We start from the raw sequence: 25060 nt of genomic DNA on the forward strand, positions 1-25060 counted from the left end.
GAATACATGAAGTAGAGAAGACAAAGACGAAATAAGAAACAAAGAAGAATGTAGAGTCTAGTCTATATACACATAGGGTGCCATCTTACCTCTGTGTATTAACTGCTACAACACCTACCCATAAGTCATATGACATAAGACTGGTAAAACGCTATTAATATGTAATATCGGAGCATTTTTTTCATGTCAGAGTACAATTACAGATGGACCGTATTGCGAGTGTATCCTTAGTTATCAACTATGACAGGAAATAATCAGTGCAATTTGATAATGTTGAATATTTTCTGTATCCTTTGATGTGTTTTGAGTGTTTACAACCTCCCATGTTTTTCATAATGTGTACACCTTGACAACCTACTAACTTTCATGGATGATTCATTAGGACACTTCATCTAAATGTGATATAAATATTTATTCATTTAAAAATAAGCCTCTAAAAGTCAGCACAAAAAAACTTTCAAGTATTGCAACATGTAGGTCATCAAATGGTGATTCTTTTTAATTATATATACAGTGCTAACTTATTTGTACAGTTAGGAGTGTTAAAAAAATCTTACAATATTGTCTCTACAGTACAGTTAAGAGGTTTTATGATGGCCACAGTTTGGTACAGATTAATTCTGTTTTCCTCTGGGAAAAGGGATTCTAAAACACAAGAGGTTCCACTGTAGTCTGCAGCCTGCTGATTATGATTTTTCAATGCTGAGTTACAGCAGCCCAAGCAAATCTACTGTAGCATGCTGCCCAAAAGTACAACAACAAAAAAACAAAAAAAAAACAAAAAACAATGAGACTGAACTAGAAAAGCACACAGGAGAATGCAGAGGCTGAAGCATCCTAATTCGGACTAGCACCAGACTTTTTTTTTTGGGGGGGGGGGGGGGGGGGGGGGGGGCAAGGTCGTTTCCAAATGTAGTATCGAAACACACACAAATAAACGCTGTAGTGATGCATATTTTCACTTACAGTCAGTTACTGGACATTACACGATCTGTGATTCAAATACAATATTAAAAAAAAAAATCTTGATTTTTGATTCACTGTCAAAGAGGCATTCATTGAACATAATTGTTTATTGTGGTTTTAGTTTGTAGTGTACTGCATCATGCTGAAAGACAGTTTCACATTTTGCTTTCCTCGTAAATATATATAAATATAAATAAATAAAAAAATAAATACAAATGGCAGTGATTCTCTGGTGTTACATTTCCCACTCTGGTCCCCTTACATGCTGTTGTGCCTCTGATCTTACACTAAAACACACACACACCCCTCCACGCCATTCGTACCTTACAATGACATGTAACATGACATGACAATGTACACCTTTACATGAGCCCAGGCACATATTTTACATTAGAAAAACAATTCATGGCACACCACTAAACAAAAACTTTAAGTGGAGACACGAGTTAATTATGTTCCTTCTGCCATCTAATGGAAGAGCATTTCATTGCTCTGCCTGTCAGTATATGTCACTGGCATAGAGAAATTATAAACATTATTTGTAGAACATACTCACACTCACTCACTCACTAAATGCAGACCATCTCCACACAGAAGGCAAGAGTGAGATGAATATGTAAGACCGAAGCATTGTATTCCCTTTTCACTCGTAGGACTTGAATGCAGCACAGAGAGAGAGAGAGAGAGAGAGAGAGAGAGAGAGAGAGAGAGAGAGAGAGAGAGAGAGAGAGAGAGAGAGAGAGAGAGAGAGAGACCAGATGAGCCTCACCGAACAGCAGCAGGGTCCTATTTCAAACACACGCACACACTCCTACACACACATGCAACCCAGCCTTGTTGGTCCGAGCCGCCGGTGGCGCCCCCTCACCACTTCGCCGAGGGACGAAGCCTGCCGGGAGACGACGACGACCAGGAGAAGCCCCCCGCTGCCTTCGCGGCACCAAGAGGAGCAGCAGACGGTAGGAGGAGAAGGAGAGTTGGGGGCTTCTTTTGGGAGGTGCTAGAGGAGGGAGAGAGCAGGGGAGCGAGGGCTGCTGCTGGGGGAAGAAGAGGAGATTGAGAACAACATCACACAGCATCGGAACCACTTGCAGATGTGGAAGCACCGCCGATCAAGTTCCCGTCCTGGGTGAGCCTCGTTCCTGTATTTCCCTCGCCACACACTTTTTACACGCACACGCACTCACTCAGATGCTGTTATAGACAAACAAGTCTCATCCACTTTGTTGCGCTTCCTCGACCATCTCACAGCACTTCATCTCGATGCTCTCCTCTTAGCGCCTTGAAAATGTGTGCCTGCATCTGTGTGTGTGTGTGTGTTGGCCGAGCAGCTCTCAATCATCTGAAGGTGCTGCAGTTTTTTTGAATCGATCCCCGCACTGACTGTGATACATCTGAGGCTGCCCTCATCCCTCATCCCATTTCTCTTCACATCCCTTGGAAAAGCTTCAGGACAGTTTACTCTCACCTGCCATAGTAACATAACAATGCAATATGCCTCAAAGGGAATTATAATGCAGATTGCTTGTTTCGTAACCTTAATGAGCCCCCCCCCCCCCCCCCCCCCCCCCCACCCCCACACACATACACACCAACCGAAAAGAGCAACACTTCTGTGTGTACTGCATCTGTGCTCAAGCCCCCCTGAGGGTGTGAGGGTTTAACTAATGTCCCACTCGATCACATTAAACTGATCAACACCACCGACGGAGCAGTCGTTAGTACAGTTGGAGCAGGAGTAAACAAATACTGCCCACCTTTTCTGAATTTGAGGAGTAGTAGTTTGATTCTTCAGAGCAGCAAATGACACTCACGACTCGGGGTGCACTTGAGCAAGGCCTCCAATGTCCCAGAAAGAAAAGAGACTGTGCCAGCCACGCTCATGACTCAATGCCAATTGGCTGACTGCTGATGTCATGACGTCGTGCAACCCTCTCTCCAATATTCTGCTAAAAACAATGTTGACCTCTTATCACTCTGTTCTTCTTTTTTAGGCTTTTGTGTGCCACACTACTGTCACGTTTTGTCATGCTAACGGAAGTGGAACACACGGCGCAAATAATCCATTTGGAAGCCTGAACAAGAAGCACAGTGTAAGAGGAGTGACAAACATGAAATCAGTGTGCTACACAAAAACCTGAAGAAGCACAAAGGGAAAGTCATAACAAAGCGTTAAAGCAGTGTGTTGCACTGTAGCCTGAAAAAAAGCACAGAGCACAAACATGACTGTGACAACGGGTTGTTCCACTGAAGCATGAAAAACAACATGATGAATTGTGACAGCAGTGTTCTACACAAAAGCCTGAAAAAGGAAGCACATGCTGAGGCAAGTGAGAAAATGTGAACATGATATTCTACCAGAGTGCTGAAACAAAACCCAGCAAGAGCATGATGAGGCATGAAAGCATTATGCTATACAGAAACCTGAAAAAGAAGCACAGGGAGCGGGAAAGCAACGTGCTACAGGAAAGCCTGCAAAAGAAGCAGAGAGCGAGCCCATGAAGCGTGAGAGTTGTGTGTTACACAAAAGCCTGAAAAACAAGCATCAAGTTAAAAAAAAAACTGACACCCTTGTGCTACACAGAAACTTGAAAAAGAAGCACATAATCAGAGAGAAGAATTGTGAGTGTAACAAATTGTAAAGGTAGTGCGCTTACACTACAGCCTGAAAAAAAAGCACAGAGTGAAAAGTGATAATGTGTTGACAGCAGTTTGCTGCTTAAAAGCCTAAAAAAGAAGCAACAAATTAACGTGGCAGAACGTGACAGTAGTGTGGCAGAAAAAAGCCTGAAAAAGAAGCACAAAGTGAGAACATAACAAATTGTGACAACAGTGTGTACACCAAAGCCTGAAAAAAAAAGCACAGAGTGAAGTGATAACATGAGAGCAGTGCACAACACAGAAACCTGAAAAATGAACACACTGTGAGCGTGATAGAAGTGTGCTACTCAAAAGCCTGAAAAATGAACACAGTATTGTTCACAGATTGTTTGCGGTGTTATAACCCTTTAAGCAACGGTTATTGAAACACAAATGGTGGAGCAACACATGTAGATAGAAAATATCACAATACTCAACAGGCATATGATTATTATTGAGTCAGCTGTGAAACTCAAAAATGTTTTGCGTTACAAGCGAGGCCATGGAGCAAATTCAACTCGTATCTCAAGGCACCACCGTATTACAGCCGAGGAGTGGCTAGATGTTGCGCAACAATGTGACGCAAGTCAGTTAGCATGGCGTCATCAGCTTGGCTTCCGCAGTCTCGTTTCTTTCACAGCTTGTATGTCGCCGGTGTTGTGTTCATGCTCTGTGCACTGTTTTGAAGGCTCAAGACCAATATAGTATTAATCTGACTTTAAATGGTGCTTCTCGCGACCCTTGTGAGGATAAGCGGCTCAGAAAATGGATGGATGGATGGATAAATGGTGCTTCTGTTTTGGTTAGCGACAGAGTACAAATGGGACCTTCAAGCCAAGTCCTGATTGATTGAGCCACTGCCACCTCTCATTTGGATTGAAGATGTCCCAGACAGCTCCGGGATGTCATTATAAGCACCACTTTGTTGTAGCGTGACGTTATAGATCGCTAACCCCTTGTCAGAAGCTACGGTGCTGCTTTTGTTGCGTCGACGGGAGAAAGTCGCTATTGGAACGACTGTAATTGGAGAAGCGGCGCAAGGTGCGCTGATGATGTCAGTAATAAAATGTCTGCTGACAGGTCAATTAGTCCTTCAGAGTGCATTGTTGAACCGCGGGCCCCCATCATCCATTTCTTCGGCCGGCTCTTCTCATTCTGATCCCCTCGGCTGCACATAAAGCTGTCAGCGGTGCTCAAGAGCCACATTAAGTCTACTTAACGATATCGCTGCCAAGCTGCATTGTTTTCCGCTTTTCGGCGGCAGTAAAACACACACGTGGGTGCGCCGTCGTTGCTGTTCTCGGTGAAATTAGATCCTCCGAGTGACTTCCCCGTGGCTGCATTGTGGTGGTAAGACAGCCAGCTGGCTGACTCCATCGCCGTTAAACAGGTCTGATGGTGCTGGAACCTGAATGCAAAGCTCGGGCGGCATCAGGGACTTTTTATGCTGCAACATTTGTTGTGACGATAACAAAACTAGAAGTTAGATAATTCATGGCAAAACAAACAAAAAACAACTCCACGCTAAGACCAATACTATTTTTATTTAAATTAAATAGCGACTCACTAATATTACAATGGAGCGTACTCGCGCTAAGCCATTTGAGCCCACTAGACAATTTGGAGTTAGTAAGAGTCTACCCGCTGTGAGCCTGCTCCTTGGAACGTATTGTCAGTGATGGGGATTTTCTCTGTTCTGTCCTCGAGGGTTCTGATAACTAGCTTGTGTTCCAGTGGGTGATGAGAGTCAAATAGAAGATACTGGTCCGTGTGGATAGGTTTTCTGTAGACCTCAATATTGAGGCTTCCGTGCTCCCCCCCCCCCCCCCCCCCCCCCCTTGCAGTCCAAAAATTGCAACGTGTCCTCTTTGATATCTGTGGAGGAAAACATTTGTTTGTGCCCACGGCACAGCCGTGTTTTTGCTTGTAGAAAGATGTATTGTATTGGAAGTATGTGGCGCAAAGGCAAAGTTGGTTCTGTCCTGTAGGTTGGAGTCTTGTTGTAGCAAGACTACAGCCTGTGCCATGCAGTCGAACCTGCCTGGACTGGACCATCGCAAAAAAAAAAAAAAAAATGACAGTTGGTGACTCACACCAGCACATTGAGCAATTGGAGATATGGACTCCTGCGAGCCTGTACAGGCTTTTGATGCTGCACATGCAGTGTATTGTATATCATATATCACATTTACTAAACCATAAAAAGATAGCGTAATAGTTCAGGAAGAAGTGGGTGACAAAAGAGAGACGACGTGGCAAGAATAAAAGTGAGAGTGTGGATATTTTAAATGAGGCTCACTGGTGCAGTACGTACTCCTCGTGTACATTTTTGCCTCCACGGGTGCATTATGGATTAGAAATATAGTCAGGTATTGTTGAAAAACGATATTTGTATGGCTTGGGGGCGGCACGGCGGTCATTCTGTGTCTCGCTCGCTTAAAAAAGGGTTAGGGTTATGTACATTTTCATTGGGTGTAATCTGTGATATTGCAACGCCGCACACAGGCAATTCCAATTTTGAATCACCGCAAGACCCGTGGCTGACTGATGGGCCACTCATGAAAACAGTTGTGAAACCCCGCACACTGTGTGAAAGCTCAGTCGGATTCGACCACTTGGTGTGCAGTAGCCTTAAAACTTGGTGGAGGTGTGGCATATGCACAAATGAAGACCCTATTATATTTTGGTGAAGATCTGGACAAAGGATAAGACTGCAGTCACTGTAGGATTTCCCCCTCCCTTCAGCAGAACTAAAATGATACAGTCCCACCCACCCATTCACTTCATTTTATTTATTTATTTTTGTAACCATAGTAAATAAACCTTATTGAGTTGTGTTTATGCTTTTTTGCTATTTAGTTTTAATGGACTTTTCTTATTCAAGCATGCATAGGAATTATTGTATCGCATTTGTTTCGATTTTCCTACATTTTCCCAAGCGCTAGTATAACCCTGGGGTCGGATCCAAGAGTTGAATGAAAAAAATGGAAATAATCAAGGGAGTCTTTATTTGGTAAAGTACTGCATTGGCATTGGACACATTGTATTTAATTACATGCGTGACGAATACCGCGGCGTTCTGTGATGTCAAGGAGTCCTAATGTGTTCTCATTATGTTGCGATGATGCAATTTATACTTTGGCCTGCATAATTCATAACTATCTTAGCCTACATGAATAATGAATATAATAGCAGCTTGTTTTTGATTAACCAACGCGGTGCCGAAACGTCCAGCGGCACCTACGTTCACACTTAAAGGTCTGTTTTGAAGTAAATGGCTGACAGGCTTGAATGGAGACTGTCAGGTGTTGATGGTATTGACCTGACCGGTTTTGAAGCTGCAGGTCATCTATAGAGAGGAGGGCGCTCAGTTGAGGGATAAGTCAAACTGGTCCTGCATGCTGCATATTTCATGTTCCCCTCAGTTCAAAGAATATGTGATATTTGTGGCGTTATGTAATGACTCAAATGGAAAACAGGCAGACTTACTGTAGCTACTCCTAAGTTCTGTTTCCACCAACATAAACCACTTACTGTTGGTCACTCGTTGGTTGGGCAGATTTGTTCTCAACTCGTCTGCTGTAGCAGTATTTTTTACTCTTATTCTAATGAACTCTTCTCATTGTTTCAATCTTGCAAAAAGAGAAGAGGTTGTACAGAGCAGACACGGAATGCAGTATACTTTGAGTGTTTAATTTGTTCCATGACCCTGTGCTTAACTCAAGTGTGACTGTAGCTGCCATGTTAGTCAGACCTTCCTGACTACAGTGGTGCCTTGTGATACCAGTGACCCATGTGCGGGTTTTTCCAGATACGAGTAGTCGTTCGGCCAATGCTTTTGACTTGCAAGCAAAAATTTGAGATACCAGTGCTATAAGTTCGCACTGAGGTCAACTTAACTCACTTCACAAACACCAGCAGTTTGACAGGTAGTGAACAATTCTTCAAAAAAGGCTTCAAGCTGTTTATTGCCACCCCAGTTGAAGATTACCGTCAACCGAAACATAAAATAAATAGAATTACACGTCAATTTAAAACAACCACATAGCTTTGCTTTAGATATGTCAGTTCAGCTGAATGCTAACACCCAATGCAAAATGCCATAGATGGGCTAACAAATAGTTTCGGGGTAGCAGTGTTATATCCTTTTAAGCAAAAGATATTTGAACACAAACGCTGAAGAAACACATATAGACTGATAATTTAACAATATTCACCAGCATATGTTCTTTATCTTATGCGAAGAACGACTATCACTCTAAACTATTATCTGTTCACAGAGCAGCCTATTCTGCTACATTTCCATTACCCTGTTCTGTTGTGTACCATAGAGAATGAAAGTAAACCGTACCCCTTGGTTAAAACTATAGGCTATACCGGACCACCTTTTAGCACTCCTCTACTGGAGTACTAACCAGTGGTTTGCACTGCGTCATGCTGCTGTGCTGTCATATTACTTACATGCATGCTGAACTGAACTCTCCTGCCAGGAGCTTATAAAACAATAGGTGGTCCAGTTTTCCTGCGGTTCCAGTGAGACACACTTGTTGTTCTTGCTGTCTCCAGTTAATTTCACTTTATGTTCTTCCAAGGCTCCTGGCACATTGAAATGCTGTGACAAAGCAGCCGTAAAACAATACATAGCGAGGATGCGCCACCATGGCGGGAATGTGAGGCTCTTGCCCGCGTCGCCATCTGGATGTAGCTATTCCCGACACTTGTCTTTCAACAGCCTGGCTCTAAGCCAGTCCAAATCCATACTTGAAAGTCATCTTCCTCCAGCCCATAAGCGCAACATTTGATCCATACTTAGCGAATCAAATCTATGAATAAAACTAAATTACATCAAAGTGCCATTCTCTCTTTTACCTTCTCAGAAACAGTTTGTGAAACGTGATATTGGAGACAGCAGCTTCCTGACTACATTTAAAACAGCAGAACAACTTGAGCAGTGTATGGTTTTATCAGCAGTGTGGAAAGACCTCAACTACAGATTTCTTTTTTTTTTTTTTGTCATGTCTTTCAACTTGGTGAAGCAGCATGTGGCTCGTTGCCCAAGTTTGCGTTTGTGCTTTTTGTTCCAATTGTTTACAGTTGGAACTGTCAACAACAATTGCATGTTTGTGTTGATGAGGAGGCTCATGTTGCGTATAAGTGTGACAGTTGTGTTAGTCTGAAGACCTTGTATACTATGTTCTCTGATTTGCTCATGAGAGTTTTTCTTCTTTCTTGAAGAGAAAGACATAAGAAATGACTTAAAAAGATGACTTGGTGTTTTCCAGTATTATAGTATTGAAATAGAAAATATCCCAAAATATTGCCACAATAAGAGGCAATCCTTGAAGGTTAGGTGGTGCATTAACCTTTCCCTAAGCCACACCCTTGAAATGCTTACTGGCCAATCACAGCACACGTAGTACAGAATAAGCTCAGACAGAGGTCTGATAGTTTCTCCATTGAATTCAATGATAGATTTTGGAAGTTTGAGGGTGGGGGGGGGGTATATTTTTTTTCTCCCTTAAAAGGTAATTATGATTAAACAGTAACAAGTGTTATTGATGGTGTAGTGGTTCACTCACCTGACTTCAGTGCAGAACGCGTGGGTTCAGTTCCCACTCGGTGATGCTGTGAGTATGAAAAGTTGTCTTGCTATATGTGCCCTGTAACTGAATGGCAATCAGTCCAGAGTCTAGTCAGCTGGGATAATCTCTATGTTCTTAAAACCCTGAAATGGGAACATGGTATAGATAAATGGATGGATAAAACAAGTGACACACATGTTCCCTTTCCCAAACCTCAAAAAGGTTTCTGGATACATTTTTTACATGGAAGTCCGCATAGTCATTACAGTCCCTCAAGAATTGTAAACCCAATAGGAAAACCTTTGTCTGCTCTAAGGTAAGTAACATACAGTATTTGTATTATCTGTAAAATAATATTAATTATGCTGTTCTTTGCTATAATACCAGCAGGTTCCTGACCGCAGATCAAACCCACGGGACCATAGTCCTCACAATCTTCAATGTTTAGTAGCACTAACTGCAAGGCTAAACACCCGGGACGGGAAATCACTGGCCAGCACCGCCCTTAAGCGTCAGGTCTGACTACGTACTTCTATTGCAATGAAGACGAGCTACTGCGCATTGTAAACTTTTAAAGACAGTCAATCACCGGGCACAGAATGAGAAAGAAACCATTCACGCTCACATCCCCGAGTGGGAACTGATCCTGCACTGCCTACAAGCCTCCCAAGTTAGGCGAGCGTAGTACAAAATCATCACTGACTTTGTTTAGGCCTTTTGCTTTTCGATGTTATCACTTGCGACTGGAAGAGCACTGACGTGAAAGTTTTACAGAATATCTCTGTGGAATATACCGTCAGGAAACACAGTATGTACTTAGCTTTTACAAACAAATATCAGATGTTGGAGATAAAATGAATCAATGCTCAAAGGCTTCAGTCCTTCCAGTTGGTTTACCAACCGCATTTGCAACAGCTGAGCCCGGCAACCATGACATACTGTCCCAATACAACCCAATCGTGAACCAGCTGTGTGTGTGGGCTGACTCGAGTTTCGCTCATAGCTCACGACGCATATACATTCAATTATGTAATTACAACCCAGATTAGACTCATGTTGTCAAAAACACTGTAAGGACTTATCAGCTCATTTTGCCTTCGCCTCGACTATGAAATACAATCATCCCAATGTCATCCTATGGAGCACAAAACAAATCCGATAATGGTGCTTTAATCAATATGAATATGGTTAGCGTCATGTGACAGTACATACAGCTCATGCTGACAGTGCAGATGTTGAGTTTAGGGACTCAAGAATCACTTGCGAATCCCTTCTAATGCAAAATGTTCTCATGGGAATTCAGTTGTGCTAAAACAAAACAAATTCCCCACAAATTTGGGACACGATATTCCCAATGTCCTTTATAGTTGGACTTTGGTCAAAACCCAGACCAGGACCTACAGTTAAATTAGAAAAAAAGGCTTTTTGATCAAATTTGCTGCACCAGAAATCATGGAAATATGGTAAAACCTGTCTGTTCTCGACTTTTCAGTCCATATTATGGAAAATTGACTTTAATTGCTGGGATATCTCTGCATGTACGAGGTGTCTCAGAAAGGTTCCAGGACTGGTGTTTTAAACCCAAACTATAGAGTCTAAATAACCTTCCCAGCCTTCTCCTTCACGCCTTCACACAGAGGTAAAAGGATTCTTTCAGGATCCTCTGTAGCTCCGTGGTCACGGCCATTTTAATTCCGCCCATGTCTAAGAAAGGGGTCCCCGAGATGAACCCCTTGAGCTTGGGAAAGAGAAAATAATTGCACGGCATGAGGTTGGGTGAGTACGGAGGTTGCTCCAGCACAGTGGTGTTCTTCTCAGCCAGGAACTGTCGGATGCTCAGGGCATTGTGAGCAAGGACGTTGTCATAGTGAAGCAGCAATGAGTTGTCCTGCGACAACTCTCACCTCTTCACGCACAGTCAGGATCTCATTATAGATGTGCTGGTTGATCGTCTGGCCAACATTGAAGGCAAGACAATCAAACGAAGGCCAAACACGGAGTTTGGAATTTGAGTTTGAAATATATATTTTATGACATCAGTCCTACAATTTTCCAAAAATGTGTCTGCAAGCTAGCCGTAACAGTGACGCTGATTTACATAATACTGCCCTCCCACACTGGGTGTCTCCGCTCATGACTTGGCAGCTAGCCATTTCCAGGCGACGGTCGGACCTCAGTGAAGCACTATCCAGTAAAAAAAAAAAAAAAAAAACAAGACGCTAAGTAGAGCAACAGTGTTGTCGAATGGACAGATTAGTTTTCAATAATCGTCATTATATTCAAATAATCTGTGAGATTCTCCACAGGTGTATACGTATTTGGAACTAGTCGACAAGTACAATGCACCGACGTGATGATGGAAATGCTGCCTCCACAAGTGAAAATTGATGCTTTTGTAGTTTTCCTTCGCACGTTGGGGCGGCTGTAGTAACAGCCCGCCTTGTTGCATCCCCCTCACGCTGTCCCTGTCATCATGGTAACGAAAGCTGCACTTGGAGTAGTAGGGGGGGAGCAGTGGCTCGTTTGCATGAGACAGGGCTGCCCCCTCAAAACAGGCTGATTTCAGTCATAGAAAATGTAAACTTCTGTAATTCGTGATCCTTTGAGTATTATGATGAAAGAATATCTCACACATTTCATTAAGACGCCTCAGAACTGTTATGCTTATAATGTCTTCCTTAAATCATAGGTTTAATTCCAAGTTGTTGGATGACTCGACATTGTTTGCATTATTCCCCTCTAATTTCTCTTAAAAAACACTCCACCGAGCGATGCGCACTCATTCAAAGTGTGCTGTATATTCATGAGATTCTGCTGACTGCGAGGGATTTGAAATGTTAGTCCTCCTCCGTGTTCAGCTTAATGATACGGAGGTCAGGCGGCGGCCACAAAGTCCTGTTGGACTTATTGTCTTCATTACCGCTTTTTTGAACGGCGAGCTTAAAAGCTTACGAAGACCAGCTGACAGCCGACCCAAAAGATGTCGCATTTGACTTCGTTAGGGAAATGTTAATTGGCGCTGGGCTGCTATTTTCCTCTGACCTTTTGGTTGTTTTTCACTTGGGGTAACTCATTTTAGGAAGAATTTGGTGACTTTGAGCTCATATGGACATAAGTGGATAGTTCAGAAGTACTTCCTATTCTCTGCCATGTAAATTCGTTATTTTCTGGCTTGGTGTATGAATGTGTGTGTGAGTGGGTGGATGTGAGGCTTTGTAAAGCGCTTTGGGCACTGCGATGGTGTTGATAAAACACTATATAAGTCCAGTCCATTTACCATTTACCATTTGATATGATGACACCCTAAAACTAAACTGCTATGAGAGGAAGGATGATATTTTTCCCAAGATGTCATTTGAACGAGACGTCAAAGCCTTGACTCTCTCCCTTGTTTTTTTTCTGCATCGTTGAAACTAATAAATCAGCAGTTGTGTGTGTGCTCGTGTGTGCGGCTGCTGTGATGCGATTGTGCCTAACGGACACCCAGATGCACACACTCGCCTCTTCCTCCTTCATCGGGGTTGCCTGTCAAAAGTGTTTGATTAGAAGAAGTCTGCTGAGATTCTTTTGTCAACTTTCTCTTCTTGCTTTGTTATTTTAGGATGCTTATGAAACTGCTGCATGTGTGTGTGTGTGTGCATGGGCATACACTCACGGCCACAAAGAAAATTATTCCTTACGTAGGAATCTACAGTACAGTTGCATGTACTAGAGTGCAGACCTCCGCCAAGGCTTACTCGTTTGTTTGAAAATATATGTCCCACTCCAGTCCTGGTGGTGGGAATGTCTGTTACAGACACACAACAACAACACACTTTTTTTCACCACTCCACAGCTCCTAGAAGTGGTGGGACACTGTCCCACTTGGAAAAGTAGGTTGAGTTAATTGTTTAAAATATTGTTGTTTTTTTTTTGTTTTTTTGTCTACTCTCTAAAAATGGATCTTTGTTGGCTTTAAAGTGTAGTTGAAGTAGGCTTTGCAGGTGAGAAATGTGATTTTCTCTAGCTCTCAACTTGCTGCGCCTCCCTTGCCTCACAACTAACTTGGCCCCAATGCAAGTGGACAGGAATGGTGAAAAGTGTGGGGGGGGGGGGCTCAGACCACTTTTATCCAGATCTATACCAAAATTTGATTGGTTTGTGATTAGCCCAAGCGCTATTCATCTAATGTAGAAATCGAGTGTGTTGTGTTGTGTTTGCATAATTGTACTAACAGATCCACCCGTCCATAATAGACTATAACAGCGAAAAGTGATGTAATGGCAATTTACCCAGATTGGATCATTTTGTAAAACAGCATGTGGCTCATTGCCCGAGGTTATAGTTGACTTAGCTGTACCTAATGAATTGTCTGCTATAGTTCTATATATTTGCCTATATAGCATGCAGTGTCATGGATGTTATAAATAGCAAGTTTGCGAGCAAACACGTCAGTGAGGCTTTGATGGCGTGCTGTCGTGTAGCTGGCGCGTGACAGGTGAGCTGAAGAGCACGTGGAGTGGACGTGAAGACAACATTGTAAATTGATGACAGGAGGCACAAGCGCTGCAGGCAGACATTGCCGAAATGCCGCTTGGCTCCTCTCACGCACGCTGTCATCACGTTTTCATTTAGAAGAAACACATTGATCCAGTGACGGGTCCGCTGTCATTGCCCACCCGCGGCCTCACGCTCAAATCAAAGCCACTTTGGTTATTTTATGGAGTCCCTCGCTCTGTCTGATGTTGTCGTAGCGCATTGTCTCAAAGAAGCTCCTGAATAATTTGCTCAACGCGGGCTGCCATTGCTCCCGTTTGCTCTTTCTCTGGCTTTCTCCGTGGGGTTTTCTGACTTGGAGTTCCTGTTGTGTCAGAACAGATCTGCTTCACGCACAAGCTCGGGCCCAATTACTTAATGCCCTCAGCTGTACCTAGACGGAGGCTCTTTGCATCGCCGCCATCTTGTCATGTGCTTCTAAGTGGCACTGTGAAACAGATTGGCCATCCCACTGGCATTTCCTTTTTTAGTTTGGGCTAAATTTCTGGAGCTACTTGATGCGTCTTCCTCCTTCTCTTCTTTTTTTCCCCCACCTTTTCCTCCTTGCTACCAAAATGTAATACTAGTTAAAGTAAGCATGTATACAGTGGAACCCCAGTTTTCGTGATTAATCTGTTCCGGAAAGTCTGACAAAAACTGAACCATACAAAATCCAAAGCAATATTTTCCATATGAAATAATGTAAATCCAATTAATCCATTCCAGACACCCAAAAATATGTACAAAAAAACCCCTTCATTTTATAAAGAATAATTATACATACAAAAAAAACAGTAAAAGAAGTACAAATTTATCATCAGCTTTACCTTTATTGAAGACAGTGGCGTATGGAAGACAGGAGGAAGGGATTTCTTGTTTCGTGTTTGTCGCCTTCTTTATCAAATGGCTTGTGCTCAAAACTTTGTCCTATTGTGTAAAAAGGGTTCAACAGACAAGAAGGCATATTCCACAAAGGAAGCTTTTATCAAAAACTCAAGGCACTAACAAGCCTACTGGTCTGCTCAGCAGTATCGGTGTAAAATCCTGTAAAAAAATCAGCTCGACAGTATAATAACACACTTTATTTAACCCCATGGTGGCTTATTTAGCAGTGGTACTATTTTGTGCTTGTTTATTGAGTGCAACTATTAAATAAGCCAACTTGTGGCCCAAGAAAGTTTGGTGAAGCTGTTATTATAATGCATGCTTTTGTTAAGGTCTGAATTACGACAGGTTGTGTTAAGTAGATGTTGCCTGAGTGTTGCAGACCAGACCGGGAGGGTTATTGCTTAGAGCTGGGGAAAAAAAACCAAAAAAACTTGCATTGTGGAATTTGCCTTGCCGTCTAGGAAACCTTTGATGCACAATTTATGAAACGCTTCAGATGTACGTGCATTCATTCTGGGAAACGATGGCTGAGTCGCTTTTTGTTTTCTCCGAAAATTTAGTAGATGTATGAAAAATTATGTATTTTGTAAAATGACTTACAAACTGTGTGGAATATTTAGTTTAAACTATTATTATAGGCAATTGTAAACCTTTTGGGGCGTGTCAATGACTTTCGGTCCCTACTCCTCTGAACAGATACTACCATATCACTCTGTCAAAATTGTAATGCATTACATCACTATTGCGTAACTTTCCATAAAAAAAAACTGCTGAATGTAAAAGTATGATATGAAACTCACGCACAGATGGCTTTTAGCAAGACAACAATGCTAAAATAACATGACGGGCCCCACACTCAAATTACCATCTGGCTCAAAATAAACAAAATTATAATAGCATTATCTATGATTGGCTGGTGAGCAGTCCAGGGTGTTTCCTGCCTCTTGCCCAAAGTTCGCTGGGATAGACTTCAGCTCAAAAATGACTGTCACGAGGACAAGCGCTGTACTGTAGAAAACAGATGGATAAAAAGCTCCGTGGGCAGACGCGCTTGAATCCATTTTTCACACGGAGGTAGGTACAGTGTCGTCATCAACAAGTGTTACCGCAATTGGTCTGTAGAGTCCAAATCTATAGCGTAGGCAAACAATGCTTCAATTTGACTTCGACATGCGAGCTGTTGTACATAGTTTGGTTGTTGCTTGTGGGAAACGAAGATGACAGATCTTTGCCCAGATACATCCATCCATCCATCCATCCATTTTCTGAGCCGCTTCTCCTCACTAGGATCGCGGCCGTGCTGGAGCCTATCCCAGCTATCATCGGGCAGGAGGCGGGGTACACCCTGAACCGGTCGCCAGCCAATCGCAGGACACATACAAACAAACAACCATTCGCACTCACAGTCACACCTACGGGTAATTAAGAGTCGCCAATTAATGCATGTTTTTGGAATGTGGGAGGAAACTGGAGTGCCCGGAGAAAACCCACGCAGGCACGGGGAGAACATGCAAACTCCACACAGGCAGGGCCGGGAATTGAACCCCGGTCCTCAGAACTGTGAGGCTGACGCTCTAACCAGTCGGCCACCGTGCCGCTGCCCAGATACAGTAGCTGACAAATCATGGGTAGAGAAACTCTGTGTTATGGTGTTATTAATCAAATTTGTCCAAATCTGAACTTCTTTATGTCACATATCCCAAATCAGACAGCTCACAAAAGATTGACTTGGTTGTGTAATTTCACACTTGATTAGTGGGCAGTGATTCCTGAGACCCAAATGTGTACACAAGCAATTAAAGAGACTTTGCCATAATCTGTCAAACGCAGTCTACCCAAGTTGCTAAGCTTGTAACGGGTATAATAATAAGGATTTTTTTAAGCCATCCTCCCATTACTGAGCTGTCACCCCATCTCCCCCTTCTCCTTGTCAATCTGCTTCCTCCTCCGTCCTTCTGTTTTCTATCACCGAAGAAGCCTCATCCTAGACGCTGACAACTGGTGTCACACGCCAAGATTCGCTTTTAGCTCCGATGTTAGGGTGTTGCTGTTTTTGCATTAGAATTCCCCCACCTCCCATATAATGGGCTCTTCTATTAATCAGACAGCCATGACACATCTCGCCAGTTCTTAAAGATGACAGGTTGCAACTGTCAGCCACCCAAACCAGAGTGTGCACGCATGGCTGCCGTTTTGCCTGGCTCAAAATGCCTCGCAACCCATTTCCTAGGCTCTCCTCCCCGCATGTTTCTGTCAGGATGTGTAATCCCTCATCGCCTCCTCTAAAGCATTTCACATCTCTGCTTCCGGCTGTCACAAAGACGCGACATCCCTCGTCCTTACACTTCCGTCTATTGTTGTTCCTTTATTTTTCCTTTTCTTTGTTTTTAATGTGTCAATGGTCAGCGCCTCCACTCACCGCTATCGTTCCAATCCCATGGCTTTTAACTCGCTTTGAACACGCCGAAGCTCCTTGTTGCATGAGCTAATCTCTCCGAAGACGTGGCACAGATACAGTCTCGTAGCTCCGAAAACACGCCGCTTTCCAGATAAACATCCCCTCATTAGTCAAGCAGACAAAATGCCTCGATCACGATTACGCCGGGAGTGACGAGCATGTGATGCTTGAAGATGAAGCATCGGCAGCAGCTGTGATCTTCTCCGTGCCAGTGACGCGGCCTTTAATTGCCGAGCTAGTCATCCTGTAATCAACACTCTGAAATGAACATTCCTGAATTTGACAATTTTAATATCCCAACCTTATTGTAATGTGCAGGAAAGCAACACCATTTAATGAGATCAGTGCAAGAGCTTCATCAGAACATTTCGCCGTAGACAGTAAATATTTGGATTTTGAGACAGGAAATCGCCATCTCAACTTTTATTTCTAGGTCATTTCTGCATCTGATACACACTCTTAAGCAGAGTACACACATACACAATCAGGTCGAGTTTGAGGATTTTTCACCCATTCCGATTAAAGTGGACAAAGGCTAGATTCTCTGATGTCTCTAACAGATTCTCCTGAGCGATGTTCCTGTTGTGTGATGTGCCTTAAAAGTGTTATTTCCTTAATGGTCTGCCCGGACAACAGTCGGGGTTGACAATTGTTAATGTAAACCTGTTCAAAAAGTTCAAAACCTGTTTTAAGTTTGTCTCTACTTGAATCAGTTTAAACAAGGTCCACACATACAATTAAGTATATAACATCTTATTTGAGAATTTCCCCCCCCCAATCAAAGTCAGCATAGCCCCGATTATCAAATGTCTCTAAAAGATTATGCTGCTTTAGATTTGTTTGAAAACCTCCCATTTTTAATGTGAGCAAAAGTATTGGAACATGCGATCGACAGGTGTTTTGTTGCCCAGGTGTATCCTTTTACACTGATTAGTCAAACACTGAATAGTGACAAATGTCTATGGACAATTTCAGATTTGGGTTTTGCCTGCGAACACTAAATTTTTACTAGTTGCAGGTGTAACCAGCGAACACCGGGGACCTCACTAAACATACTGATAAATTAACACCTGAATCTTGTCAATCTTTTTTTAAAGACAGCCATTTATGATGGTTCTTCTATTGTATATTGTACATCCAATAATACCTGGAAATGGTTAAATAATAAATGGTTCTGGAAATGCATCAACAGCCAATAATAGTTATGTTGGATGAACTGTACACCAGCACAAAATAAGCCAATTTCCTTATGGGCTCCCCTGCTCTGCTCTGTAATGAGTTCTTCGTATCCTATCTGAAATTGCCGGTCACCCCTAATGTCGCACTTCCGATCTCAGCAGAAATGAGATTAAAAATGAGAAAAGCGTGATGGGAAGCCGGGCCGGGTGTCGTTGGCAGCTCCCGTCGGCGCGGGATTAGGGGGCGGGGCGGTGAAGTAGGCCAGCGAAAATATGGAAAGCAGACCACAAAAGACAGACGGAGCCGGACGGCCTGGCACATTTCATCAGGGCGTCATTATGCGCTAATCCCGCAATCCATGCTGGCGGTGTGCGTGTAAGACGGGATAATTAATGGCCAGGGACACTTGTGGATATTGTTTTTCACCTCAAGGCAGCATCCCACGATTGCTAATATGCAAAGTCTTGTCAGTATTTTGGAAACTCTAAAGACTAAGAAAAACTAGAAGCGCCTCCATGACTGAATGTACAGTATGTGCCCAATGCTAACAAAGCTCATTAGCACTATAACAACATGTGTTACGTTTGTTTAAGCACTTTACACAATCCTAGAACAGTAACTGAAATTCTGTTCGAGGTGTCCTGGCTGGTCCACCAATTTTGTACATGACATTACTTGATGATCCAGCGTTGCTAGGTCAATTCCAGTGATGCTGTGTGTACCATCAAAATGATTTTGACTTTTAGTGGAAAGTAGTGGAAAAGCAAAAAGTAACTGACACCAACAGGCGCCTCGATGTTGAGTTTAAGTGTGACGGCAGAAGAACTTAGGTACTGCAACCCATTCTCTTCGTGGCTATTTCTTGCAAGGAAAGAAAACTGTTGGTGTTTCCCACTGTTGATTGCATTACTGTAGAAAATGCATTATGTAACGAGACTCACAAGACTCACGAGAGACTCACTCAGTGGAGCGCATGGAGTTTGACTAACAGATGGGCGATACGATTATGATTCTGGAGAGGCTCACGCATCCATCGACAGTGCAAAAATTCCTTTGTCCAGATGAGAATGAAGAGGTTAAAGGGTATCGTGTTACGGCTGATGGAAGCCTGCATCAAATTTCACATATCTGCCCAGAGTGAGGGGCGGCTTTCGTGTCTCCTTCCACGCTGCGACATTCGAGCTAAAGTGTAAGCGCTATGTCGGTGGCGAGCTGACGGGTAAAGATGTTCTCTGCGGCGGCGGTAACACAACTCCTCGGTATCGCTTTTTGTCCGTCTGCCAGCCCGTCTCGCACCCTTCAAATTGCCTTCTCCTACATCTCACCTTGCGTCTCCTGATGCATCTTCACAGACGTCCTCCCCCGCCTCACTTTCACTGCCTAACTCCCTCCTGGCTCGCTGGATGCTGACCAGCACCATTAAAGTCATGATATTGAGTGAGCCTGCAGCAAAATAAAATAAATAAAATAGTAGAGTGTTCCCCTGCTACATCGGGGTTCATTGAGCCTGGCCCCATTAAATTGCGGATTTTTCAAGCGACCGTTTTATATATGGGTTTTTATAGTAAACAGGCAAGTCCAAATTTAGAGTTGTGCGCCTTCGGTGTAGTACCACGTTGTGCTGCGATATGCCAGGCAGCACCGTTTTGACATTTTAATATTCATTGTTCCCACAGAGCAGAGAAAATATATATGCCTGTGAATATTGCGTTAGTAAACTGTGTTAACGTTGCTGTTATTTGAGGGTTTATAATTACCATAACATTTACAGCATGCTAATTTTTGTCAGCCCGTCTGTGACAGACCTTGGTTAGATGAAATTATAACATGTATAAACATGTTGGTGTTTAAGTGTATAATTAAGTTTGTCTTGTTTTATCTTTCCGTTTTACAGTAAGAAAGTGGTAGTGACTAATAAACAGCCTGAAGCAAGCACACTGTGCTTCTTATTTGGAGAACCGTGCAAGCGAGATAGTGAGAACAGGCACGAAGGAATACTTTCAAATGTGTTTTTTAATTAGTTTAAATGTTCATTTTATTTCCTCATTAATGTACACACAGCACCCCATATTGACAGAAAAAAAGGGAATTGTTGAAATATTTGCACATTTATTAAAAAAAAAAAGAAAAACTGAAATATCACTCAGCCATAAGTAGTCAAATCCTTTGCTGAGTATTTAGTAGATGCACCCTTTTGAGCTAATACAGCCATGAGTCTTTTGGGGAATGATGCAACAGCACTGGGTCCATTAAGGCAAGTCTGTAATTTTTGAAAAGAAAAAAAAATGCCCCAGGATAGGACCAGCTTGTTAAAGAGAAACCAGACCAAGGCTTCCACTAAGTACAATAATTACATTCACTTTTTCACACCTGGATTTGGGGATCCTCTGCCATTCCTCCTTGCAGATTCTCTCCAGTTCTGTCAGGTTGGATGGTGAACTGGTGGAAAGCCATTTTCAGGTCTCTCCAGAGATGCTCAATTGGGTTTAAGTCAGGGCTCTGTCTGGGCCATTCAAGAACAGTCACTGAGTTGTTCTGAAGCCACTTCTTCGTTATTTTAGCTGTGTGCTTAGGGTCATTGTCTTGTTGGAAGGTGAACCTTCCCAGTCTGAGGTCCTGAGCACTCTGGAGAAGGTTTTCGTCCAGGATATCCCTGTACTTGGCCGCATTCATCTTTTCTTCGATTGCAACCAGTCTCCCTGTCCCTGCAGCTGAAAAACACACCCAGAGCATGATGCTGCCACCACCATGCTTCACTGTTAGGACTGTATTCGACAGGTGATGACAACAGTGCCTGGTTTTCTCCACACATACCGCTTAGAATTAAGGCCAAAAAAATTATATCTTGGTCTCATCAGACCAGAGAATCTTATTTCTCACCATCTTGGAGTCCTTCAGGTGTTTTTTTTTTTAGCAAACTCCATGCGGGCTTTCATGTGTCTTGCACTGAGGAGAGGCTTCTGTCGGGCCACTCTGCCATATAGCCCCGACCGGTGGAGGGCTGCAGTGATGGTTGACTTTCTAGAACTTTCGCCCATCTCCCGACTGCATCTCTGGAGCTCAGCCACAGTGATATTTGGGTTCTTCTTTTCCTCTCTCACCAAGGCTCTTCTCCCCCAATTGCTCAGTTTGGTCGGACGGCCAGCTCTAGGAAGCGTTCTGGTCGTCCCAAACGTCATCCATTTAAGGATTATGGAGGCCACTGTGCTCTTAGAAACCTTAAGTGCAGCAGAATGTTTTTTGTAACCTTGGCCAGATCTGTGCCTTGACTCAATTCTGTCTCTGAGCTCTTCGGGCAGTTCCTTTGACCTCATGATTCTCATTTGCTTTGACATGCACTGTGAACTGTAAGGTCTCATATAGACAGGTGTTTGGCTTTCCTAATTAAGTCCAATCATTATAATCAAACACAGCTGGACTCCAATGGTGTCGAACCATTTTAAGGATGATCAGAAGAAATGCACACAACACCCGAGTTAAATATATGAGTGTCACAGCAAAGGGTCTGAATACTTATGGGTGTGTGATATTTCAGTTTTTCTTTTTTAATAAATCTGCAAATATTTCAACTATTCAGTTTTTTTCTGTCAATATGGGGTGCTGTGTGTACAACCCCAATTCCAATGAAGTTGGGACGTTGTGTTAAACATAAATAAAAACAGAATACAATGATTTGCAAATCATGTTGAACCTATATTTAACTGAATACACTGCAAAGATATTTCATGTTCAAACTGATAAACTGTTTTTATTTATGTTTAACACAACTTCATTGGAATTGGAGTTGTACATTAATGAGGAAAAAAATGAACTTAAATGATTTTAGCAAATGGCTGCAATATAACAAAGAGTGGAAAATTTTAAGGGAGTCTGAATACGTTCCGTACCCAGTGTATAGTGACAGGCAGAACAATTAAGTGCTCTTCCACTAAATGGCAGAAGGCCAATTAACCTGTGAACACATCTGTTTTCACACTGAGAAAGTAAATTTGTGATTAAATTGAGACTAGATCACCATTATTTCAGTATGTAGCATGTCCCAAAAGTTACAGTATACTTCCTTTATTTCGTTGCATGTGTCAGATGTGAGGCCATCAGTATTGGACAGCTTTGGCCTTGCAGTTTCTGTAACCGACATTGGTTTTTATTGCGTTACAAAATTGCCGGCCGGCAAGACGTTTTTCTGTCCTTGTCTGTCATTCAGCACCAGTTTGAGAAGCTTTATGGCTGACACTGGAACTCTGTATCAACAAAAGGTCAATTTAGCGGATGCTGTGGAGAGTGATGAAGCTTTACCCGTAATGACTCAAGTTGTTCAAAGGCTTCAAGCGGAAGATTATGACACGCAACAAACAGTGCGTGTAGTGCTTCATCGGTCTCCGAAACATCCATCGAATCAAGCTTTTCTTGATACTGAGTTCCAATTGAGCCGTCCGCATAGGCTTTCCGCGACTTTGCGCGAACGCCTGCCCTAGATGTTGGGTGTTTTCATCAGTGGTGGGAGTAGCAAGCATTCCGCTGCGTGGTTTGTCAAGAACAAATTGTATTTCGAGAAACTTGCCATCGATTGTAAATTGTACTACGCATCGGAGCCAGTGTGACAACCATGAAGCTTCTCAAACTGGCACTGCACTGAAGTGCAGTCAGGGAAATGGAAAAACCTGCCAGGTGGCAATTTTGCAACACTGCTCCAATGTCAATTGGTGAGCCATGACCAAGCAAATGAATATGCTTATAAAAACTGCAAAGCCCTACTGTCAAATGCTGATGGCCTCACATCTGTCTGAATGATACCTTAACCAAAATACCTGTAGTAAAAGGACGTGTATAGCGACACCCTGTACATAATTTTTGTGACATTTTTGTTTGGTGGATCGCCAAGAGATTTTTCGAATATAAAATATGTGCCTTGGCGCAACCAAGGTTGAGAAACACTGCTCTAGGAAATGAATGGAGGTAATGTAATTCCGACGCAATGAGTTGTGAGAAAATAATCTTTTTGGTGACGGAGTGTTGCGTCTTTCTCCTCATCCCTGTCTGTCTGTCAGTCTGTCGGTCAGTTTGACTTGACAGTGACTGTCAGCCAATCGACTTCCGGCACACCGCTGCTAGACACCATGTGAAATAGTCTTTCTGTATGGCCTCGTTCAACAGACGCCCCCATCACACCTGGGACCTTCAGCGATTCCATCAGTGCTGCTTTATTACACAGGCGCAACTTTCCCTCCTCGCCGCTGTCGAGCCATGAATTATGGATGGATGGATGCCGCTCGGGCAGCACCGCCAGCGGCCGACGCCACAGGATTACTTTCAATTTGCGCACCGCTTCCCGCACTCCTTCACCGGACTTGTAGGGGCCGCTTCCTCGTGGGACCTCTGGGGTTCTTATTTAGATTAGCGCCTGAAACTCGACGCTAGGCAATCATATAGTAATGTTTGGGAAGGAATTACCAAGGAACCGAGTGTGTGGAGTAAGAACAGACACACGCTCTTATAAACATTCTTTGGCAGTGGTACCCATCCATCCATTCATTTTTCTTATTCTCTTCAGGATCGTGTCGCTTAATCGATATTTTTGTTTTGACAGTTTTGTTTGGTGGCTTGCTGTAAAAAATTTCGTATGTAAAATATCTGCCTTGATCCAATTAAGGTTGGGATTGAACCGCTGTTATAGAAAATAGTTTCACAATACAAACTGACTCGGTTTCTAAGCAGAAATGACTCTCAGTGTTTCAGTGTCATACTATTTGGAGATGATCACCATGATCATGTGGTTGACTGGGATGTTTCATCTTTGCTTGTTCCCCGTTCCTGCCGATTCCATGGCTGGTGTTGCGCGTTTTGAGTCGGTTTGTGTTGTTTGACAAGATGGAGCACTGAGTGGTGATGCATTGTAGACTGCTATGTGAGCGTCTTTGTTATGTTATGTTTGAACATACTACAGTACATTAGTGGTTGATTTCATTTCATAGTAATTTTGAAATGTAAAAATTAAGGACTGACTGGAGGAGAGCACAATGCGGTAGTGGTTAGCACATACACCTCACAGTTCTGGGTTTGAATATCTATTCCAGTTCAGTCTTGCCTGAAGTTGGCTGGGATAGGCTCCCCAAGAAAGCTATAGAAATGTTAAAATTGTACTTTTGCATATACTCTACAGCTAATTAAGGTTTTATGATGGCAACATTTCAGACTCTAGAATGAACTATTGCAGCATTCTGAACAAATTGAACAAATTTTAGTAGCAAGAGGACGTTGCCCTGTCTTGCACCATTGCTATCCCTTGATAACTGCTTCTAATTGGCAGCCAGTTTGGTAACAAGCTACAGGAAAGTAGAAAAGGACAGGCGTCCTGTTAATAAAGCCAACCAGAAAGGACAGCAAGTGCCTGGAGGCTTCAAGAAGGATTAGAGCGCGCTCTCGGGCTTATGATGCTCAACCTTGAGTGTGCGGAAAGGACAAGAAAAAAGTGAGAATGCGGAGGGTTGATGGCTGTTGACAGAGTGCGTGTGCGTGTGTGTCTTTGTGTTTGTTTCATAAACAGCTTCCCTGCAGGTGTTTCAAGTAAGTGTAAACAATTGTATGTTTGTCATCACAAGGTGGTGCCTTGTTTAGTATAAAGTACAATGCCTGTGAATATCCTCATTCATCCAAGTAATTTTATTCTCAGGGCATTGAATCGATCGTAACCGGACTGTTCTGGTTGTCTTAGAAGATGCTCAGTTGTTAGGATACCTAACTAAACCTTGTTGCGTGAACTGATGAAGCCTGCTGGGATGAGAGGGGAAACTTCTTCTAAGACAAGCAAAACAGTCCAGTTGTGATCGATATG

General features: G+C 42.9%; 1 protein-coding gene across 1 annotated transcript in view; it reads left to right on the forward strand.

Annotated features, from left to right (window-relative positions):
• The first annotated feature begins 1596 nt into the window (after positions 1 to 1596).
• Positions 1597 to 25060, forward strand: part of lingo3a (leucine rich repeat and Ig domain containing 3a) — a 39670-nt gene continuing 16206 nt past the window's right edge. The window contains exon 1 of the mRNA XM_061780030.1: positions 1597 to 2095. The gene's annotated coding sequence lies outside the window, so the exon portion shown is untranslated. The remainder of the gene's footprint in view (positions 2096 to 25060) is intronic.

The sequence above is a fragment of the Phyllopteryx taeniolatus genome, chromosome 7 (genome assembly GCF_024500385.1).
Source record: "Phyllopteryx taeniolatus isolate TA_2022b chromosome 7, UOR_Ptae_1.2, whole genome shotgun sequence".
Taxonomy (NCBI): domain Eukaryota; kingdom Metazoa; phylum Chordata; class Actinopteri; order Syngnathiformes; family Syngnathidae; genus Phyllopteryx; species Phyllopteryx taeniolatus.